This window comes from Adiantum capillus-veneris, chromosome 25 (genome assembly GCF_014529385.1).
Source record: "Adiantum capillus-veneris isolate H3 chromosome 25, ASM1452938v2, whole genome shotgun sequence".
Classification (NCBI taxonomy): Eukaryota; Viridiplantae; Streptophyta; class Polypodiopsida; order Polypodiales; family Pteridaceae; genus Adiantum; species Adiantum capillus-veneris.
In genome coordinates, this window is record NC_140955.1 from 101,153,939 (window position 1) to 101,161,639 (window position 7,701).

Sequence of the window (7,701 nt, forward strand, 5' to 3'; positions counted from 1 at the left end):
AAATTCACTTGTCTAAGCACAGGCCCATATCTACCTCTGATATTAGTAAGGGATGGTCTTGACTTAGTTGAGCCAACACTTAGTGATTGAAGACTCAAGAGCGGCTTGGACCTGGTAAGAATACTTATGCAGGTGATCAAGCATCGCAAGAGTGAGCACTGGTGAATTCATAGGAAATTTTTTAGACTTTACACCTTTCGAGTAGCTAGATTTATTTCGTTGATGCCAACAATATCGATTGAGCACCTAAGATGAGAGTATACGTCCTCCTAGGAAATATACTATGATTACTCTGAGTCACCTGATGAGTTATTTTAAAGTGGTTTTAGTAGCTAAAATCTACGTGGTGCTTCATAACAACCTTCATACTTAGTGTTCTTTGCAGGAGGGCTTTAGCCTCCCTGCAGAATTTCCAGCAGGACCATAGTGTGTGCATGAATCTTTCAAAGACCCTCTACATGATAACTTCCTCGGCTTTCAAGTCATCTCTTGCATAATGGATTGTGGTAGTCTCCTCCTCTTGGACAATAGGTGTGATGATATCCATGTGCATACCCGTTGACCCAACAACCCTATGCATTATCCGCACATTTCCTTCATGAGGGCTTGGCTCACGCCCAAAGTGCACTGCAAAGAGCTTGAATATGGCCTTCCCTTCTTCCTGATAACAGAAGGTCTTCTCTTTCTCGCTGTAGTTAGTGATGGGGACGATAGCTCGTACGTGAAAACCACAACCACAGCATTTACACGAGTACCTTCTCTGTTTCAAAACACCAGGCTTCTTTAGATTTCACTCCCCCATACGATGACAACAGTAGATCTTCACCTCAGCCAGAAAAGGGTTTGAATCTTATGTACTTTTGCCGTCTGCAAAGCACCACCTGACGCTTGGCAACAAGCTACTAGAGGCGCTGAGAGACCTCCTTGGCTTGACTCTGTGTACTCAAATTGATGCCTGTTGGATGATTGCTTCTGATGCGTAGACATCTCAGATGCACAACAAAGGGCAGGAAGCAACACATACCTTAATGTATGCTTCGGGGATGCCATAAAGCTTGGCTCCAATAGTCTGATCCTATTGGATGCAATCTATGGTGTCCTTCACTCCAAGGTGTTGTACTTCTGCATCTCCATGATATCCAAAGATTATGTCTTTCCACTGATCAATATATGGAATAAACTGATTAGGAGAGGCTTTGAAGAAGAGCATGAGATTGAGATGAAATCACTCTGCGTAAGAACTTCCCGTCCAGGCTAATGACTTTCAACCTACACCAGATTCCATTTTTCATTCATTCTTCCTCATATCCATGGATGTAGGCCCCGAGCTCATTCTTCAAGCGTTTTATATCTCTTTGATCTCCCTAAAAGATGATGTACACCTTGATCCTTGCTGATAGCTTCTATTTTGCCATGAATTTCCATATGAGAAATTCAAGTGACATCAATAGGGAAGGTCTCCTCGAGTTGCACCCATCTGAAGCTTTCAGCCATTTCCTTGATGTAGTGGCGCTCAGCATACCATGCTATTGGAGTGTTCCACAAAACTGTGTTGGAAAGAGAGAGCTCATAGAACCCTCACACAGTCGCAAAAACACTACAATTGGCATACATAGAAACTAGAGTGTTGCCAACAGTAAGGTTTCCTGTCTCAAGGCATGTGTTTCAATATCAGCATGTGTTTCTTGACCCTCGCCTGCTTCACTAGGCTTGCCACAAGCTTTTAGAGTGCACCCAAAGGTGGCATCAGCAGGGCGGAAGCCTCTTGACTGCATTTCGTTGTCTTACACAGGAGGATAAAAGGCAGTTAAGCTCTTAGGCCAATCTTTCCATTGCAGGATAGTAGATTATAGTTACATATCATAGCATCTGCAACAGATTACAGTGCATTCGAGGACAAAATCAGTGTTATGTGCTATTTTGATTTGTTTGATATGTGCTACTTTGATTGTCATTAATAATAATAATGATTATGATTAAGCCACAAACTGCTAATTGATTGAAACCAACATCTAATTGTCTTTTCTTCATTGTTTACAGGCTTAAACATGGATGGTAGCAACTTTGTCTCAAGGGATGATAGAACACCTGAATGCAGTGAAGATTTTAGTGCAAATGATAGCATGGATGTGGAGTCCGGTACATTCTTCTGAATTGTCAACTTACACTTTCGCATTCAACTTCATTCACTAAAACTCGCTTTCCTCTCCTTCACAAACTCAAAATTGAGAATCTACAATAGTCTTTCCACCTAAATACTTCTTTTACAGATTCATGTCAAAATACGAAATCTCCTTCGTCCTCTCATGAACGTTGTCAGGAGTTTTTTCGAGCAAGGGATTCTGCATATGTACATACACATGCATGGTGCATCAAATAAAGGATTGCCCATTTTCCAGAGCCAGGTGGTTATGTGGGGCCCACATGCATACAGGTAGGGCAGCATGTACATAGTGCATCGATTTTCATCGTTACCAGTACCAGTGTGTTTTCTATACAATAATGAGGAGTTGGTAGCACGTAAAACTTCTCGAGGAATCTATCCGCGGGTCAACTACATGAGGTAAGCAGGTGCGTCATATGGCATCTAGTGGCGTCAGGACGGCGAATGGGGTCAATACTTGCACGCGGAGAAGTACGGACACAACGTGGGTGTTTTCTTGTGAGAATTATGCAGAAAGGTCATCATGAGGACCATCTTTTGGGGCCACTTCACGTGGTTGCAAGACGCATTATTGAAAAATGTTGAGTGCCAGGTGTGCGGATGATGCAAAAAGGTGACAACTATGCACCGTAAGGTCAGTTTTTGGCCTGTTCGGGGTCCGTTTGAGGTCATCGAAAAGGCCAAGGGTGCCCAAATAATAAAGCTAAGTGTGGGAACTGAAAAAACTGAGAGAAGACCAGAAAAAATGTGGAGAAGAAACGTGGAGAAGAGAGGAGGAACAGCCACAACTGTGTTTTTGCTCATTTTGGAGCCTGTTTTGGCCGTAAACTGCTCATCCGAGGTTGGATTTGAGCACTTTGACATTGTAGACTGGGCTTTTGGGCCGTTCCGGACGCGATGGCTCTGTCCATTTTGCCAAATTCCTGATTGTTTTTTTGCTGTTTTGGCTGTGTAAGTTTCTCCTATGAATGAAGATTCTTCTCCAATTTGTGATTGTATCTGGCATATTTTACCCATATTGTGTGAGCTGTTTGCCCCATTGGTGTCGGCCCAGGCTCATTTGTATCTAATTATCAGAAGTTCTTCTCTTTTGAGCTGAGTTTTTTGGGTGTGTGTGTGTGTGTGTGTGTGTCTCTGTGTGGAGTGGGCAAGTGGATAGTCTCTCTCCTCTCACTCCATCAGTGTGTGTCCTGTCTCGGCCAGGTGTGTTGTGTAAGCCAAGTGGTGCCCCATAGTGTGTGTGTATATCCTTCCAAGAGTGTGTGTCAGGTCTTTATAGAGGCGTTGTGTGTGTTTTCATCCCGCTCACATTCTTTTGGCGTCCCCACGGAGGATCTTCTTCGAGTACCTTTTGCTTCGAGCTTCAAGCTTCGAGATTCGGGATTACAAGTTGCAGGTTGCAGATTACAGGTTACAGGTTACAAGTTACAGGTTAGAGGGATAGGTACAGGTACAAGTGATTCACACAGGTACAGGTAGCTGGAGTACAGTGATATACTAGCAGTGATGTCACTTGCAGTTGTTGTGGGTATGCATCACTTGGCGCCTGTTTGAGCGCATTGTCTGCTGGATTGTACGTTACTTGTGGAAACTGCCATTGTATGCCTTTGTGGAGACATAGTTGGTTTTATTTGGCAGTCCCAGCCATTTCTGAGACTTGGTCTGGAAGATAGTCATTTTTGAGACTTGACTATACGCTATTTGCATTAACCTTCGTGTGAGGGTCGATAGCGTGAGGTTTTATTGAGCTAGGGGATTCTCAAATGTGGAGATCCTTTCGGTGATACAGGTAGCTGGAGCACCCTTTTTGTGACCTCGCCATAGGCTATGTACTAGTGAGTCCTATTTGATGCTCGGGTTCTATTGTTGACAGTTTATGCATACATATACAATCTATATTTTGGGTTCCTACTGCTCTACTTTTGGGGAAACTCAGCCAAAATTTTTCCGAGTTGTGATGGCTGGTTTTTTGGTCTTTTGAGCCATTTATGATGTTATGCTGCTGAAATTTTGGCAAAATCAGAGGTTAAGTCAGGTGCGCCTTCTTGGGAGCTTCATGGTTGGCTTTAATGGATGATCAAAATGGCCCTCAATTCACTCCATTTCATTTAACTCAAAGAATCCAGATAAATGTTCATGTGTCTAGGAAGATTTTTTTCCAGCAGCACATAGTCTTTATGTTTGGGCCAAGAAGATTACGAGAGATCTTGGAATGTCCTTTGCCTATTGTAATTCTGATGATCAACTATGAAAACTCATTTGATGTGCATGTGTTTGTCCTTATCTAAAGTTGAGCTCCATTGAAGTTTTTGGGATTGAGTCAGTCAAAAGTTTTTGGGTTCTTGCACGTGTGTTCGAAGGGGTTCTCAAAGCATCGTAGCTTGGGTAGCCATGGCTTTCTCTTATCCGAAATTTCATGGAAGAAGTGGTGAAGATGCGGAAGACTTTCTGGAGCAAGTCGAGGTGGCATGCATAAGCAACAATATGTGTGATGAGGAGAAGATTTTGAGGCTATTTGGATTGATTTTGAAAGATGAGGCCCGTGTTTGGTTCATGGATTTGGAAGCTAAAGAAGCAGTGGCTTCTTCTTATGGTTTGAGTCTTGACAAGTTTATAGAAGCTTTTTTAGAGCATTTCCAAGTTTTTGAAGATGCAAATGCAGTATGGAATGAGCTCAATGCTCTTAAGCAAGGTTCTTGTCAAGGTGTTGATGCCTATGTACACGGTTTTACAGATTTATGGACTCGCTGGTGTGTTGCTCTTAAGGATGAGACCCCCCCTTGTTCATTGAAGAAAAGTTTTTTTGTTGATGGTTTGTCACCTTGGTTGCGGTTCGAGGTTGAGTTGAAGAGGCCCGAGTATTTTGAAGATGCAGTATGCATTGCAAAGCATAAGGAATGGAAGTTTAAGCGTCTTGAGGAACATGGTATCAGTACAGGTATGCATGTGTAAGATGGATTTGACATGGAAGATGAAGTTAAGCCTAAGCAGGTGAAAAGTAGCCTATCCTATGATGTTTCTCGTTTCTTCCCAAGGTCTATTGTGAAGCGTAAAGAGGTCTTGCAGATTGACAGGTTTATGGAAGAGCCTAAAGAGGTGAGTAATGCTTTGGATACAGGATTGAAAAGTCTTGAAGAGGATGCATTGGCTACTTGTGTACCTTGTGATTCTGGGTGTGAGTGTGAGGTCGAGGTTATTGATGATGAGCACCTATCTTTGGATACTAGTTCCTTGGAAATTAGGGAAGAGGGCAAGGTTGAGAGCCATTTTGTGGATTTGTTGGATGTGGAGCCTGTTTTGAAGCCATATTTTGATGTATGTGCAGTGATTGAACCGATTTGTGAGCATGATTGTGGTTTAGAGCAGGGATCTGTATTCTTGGAGACTGATGAACCCATGCTAGAAGCTATGGATAGTGGTGCTAGCCATGATTATGATGTGGATAAAGTTATGTGTGATGATGAGTATGCTTCTGATGATGAGAAGGGGTTTGACATATATGAGTCCAATCTCAGCTATGTGGATGCCTATGCTAGGGATATGTGTGCTGCGGGGATACTTTTGTGCTTTGGATATCAACAACTTTACCTTCACACAATGCTTTTAGCTACTTGGGTGCCTGATTTGCAGGTTGTTGCTACGGTTGGTGAAGCCAAGATGCCAAGTGATGAGTCACTTGAGTTGTCTCTATCGGTTGGGTTGAATGTGGCATGCATGTGAGCGGGATGAAAACACAACGTGAACAAACACCTTGCAAAACTCTTGATATCTTACCCACGGCATCTTGCACCCCTTTAGGAGTACCACCAAAGGTTTTCAAGTGCATACAACCAAAAAACAAGATGAAAAGGGACCTCCTTCCAAAATTCACAGAAGAAGGTATGTTGTTTATAATTTTGAAAGTGAACAATATTTGTTAACTGCCTTGTGTACATTTTGTGAAGTCATGTCCTTCTTCAGGCCTCTCCAACCCTCAGGCTGACAAAGGCAAACTCTCTCTTGCTAGCACACATAGCGAATCGACCCAGCCTGACCCTGAAGACCACAACCTCAACTTAGTGCCTCATTCACCTAGCGCTATTCCTTTGTTGCATATTAGCGAGATCTCAGAATCCAGCCCTAGGTTTGCCTTGGAAGGAAAAAATTCAAATAGATATGGTACTTATAAGGTACCACCCGAACAAGCAAAATATGGGTGCTTCTTAAAAGTAGATATGGTTGATGTTCAATGCATGCATACAATCAAATTAGTTGTTGGCCAAGAATGCATTGAAAAGTATTCCAATAAACTATCTATTGGCGAGTTCATCAGGGTTGACAATTTGTCAGTGAAACCGAAAAACAAGAATGATGGGGGAATTGCAACATACTCTCTTTACTTGGATGCAGCTGCATTTGTGATCAAGGCTGAACCTTTCTCAGTCAGCCTTAGCTTCTGTCCCAAAACCAGCACAAGAGCTTTCTTGGATGAAGCTCCTACACTGCATGGAAGAGGAATACGGATGCCCCTGACGACAATAGCCTTTGTCATCATTCATAGAGAGGATCCATTGTCTACTTGTGGTACTGGCCGAGAAATTGGGGATCCCCTTGTGGCAGATGTTCCAACATCTTCAGTCACAACCATTATAAGATTCTTCTTGTTTGTATTTATCACTGCATCAAAGTAATCATCTTGAACTTGTATTCATTTCTCTTATTTGTCGTGAATCTCTCTTTTGTTAATGAACGAAAGACAGAGCTACAATCACTGTTAGAGGACCTTGAAACAAATGATGTCTACATGTATGTTGCTCAAAATGTTGCCTCTTTCAAAGGTAGTTCAAACAAGCTATTTGTTGTGGACATGACCATCATCACACCTACACAGAGCTCACGACTACATGCAAAACTTATTTTTGTGTTTGAATCCCAAACCAAAGAACTTGGCTACAGAACTGAGGTTTTCCTATTGTCTTTTTTGTTTTAGATTCTTATTTTCATTATAGAGCCACGTATAATTAAGTTTCCAATGTTTTTATGCGTTGCTTTTACCACTCATAGGTCACTGGGAGCCTTCGAATTGTGAACATCAACAACATCCTCTTGGTGCAACAATTGCTACATGCAACTCTTCAAAGATTCATTGTGCAGGGAGCATTTGCCTCATGGTTAAAAACTCTATCAATATCCCCTGAATCATATATATACTCATTACGCACAAACATAAGTGAACCTACAATTTTCTTGCAACGTGAGCCAAAAAATGTTTACACAAATAATTTCAACCCAACACTAGATATACTATGGGGTGCCAACACTGACATACAATTTATACTCAATGCACATGGTGCATCTAGTTATTGTAATTCATACATGACTAAGTTTGACAACACTCTAATCCAAGCCATAAAGAGTGAACTAGATTTCTGTGTGCAAAACAATTCAAACACCATCGAACATCTGCGACAAGTTGGCAACGCAATTCTCAATACACAACAAGTAAGCACCCAACAAGCTATCTATATTGCACTCTCATTACCACTTCATAGCAGTAC

The 7,701-nt window shown here is 42.0% G+C and overlaps 2 pseudogenes; one reads left to right on the top strand and one right to left on the bottom strand.

Annotated features, from left to right (window-relative positions):
• Window positions 1-454: 454 nt before the first annotated feature.
• LOC147425387 (uncharacterized) lies at window positions 455-1,210 on the bottom strand (annotated as a pseudogene).
• Window positions 1,211-2,048: 838 nt separating this feature from the next.
• Window positions 2,049-7,341, top strand: LOC147425388 (uncharacterized; annotated as a pseudogene).
• The last annotated feature ends 360 nt before the right edge of the window (window positions 7,342-7,701 follow it).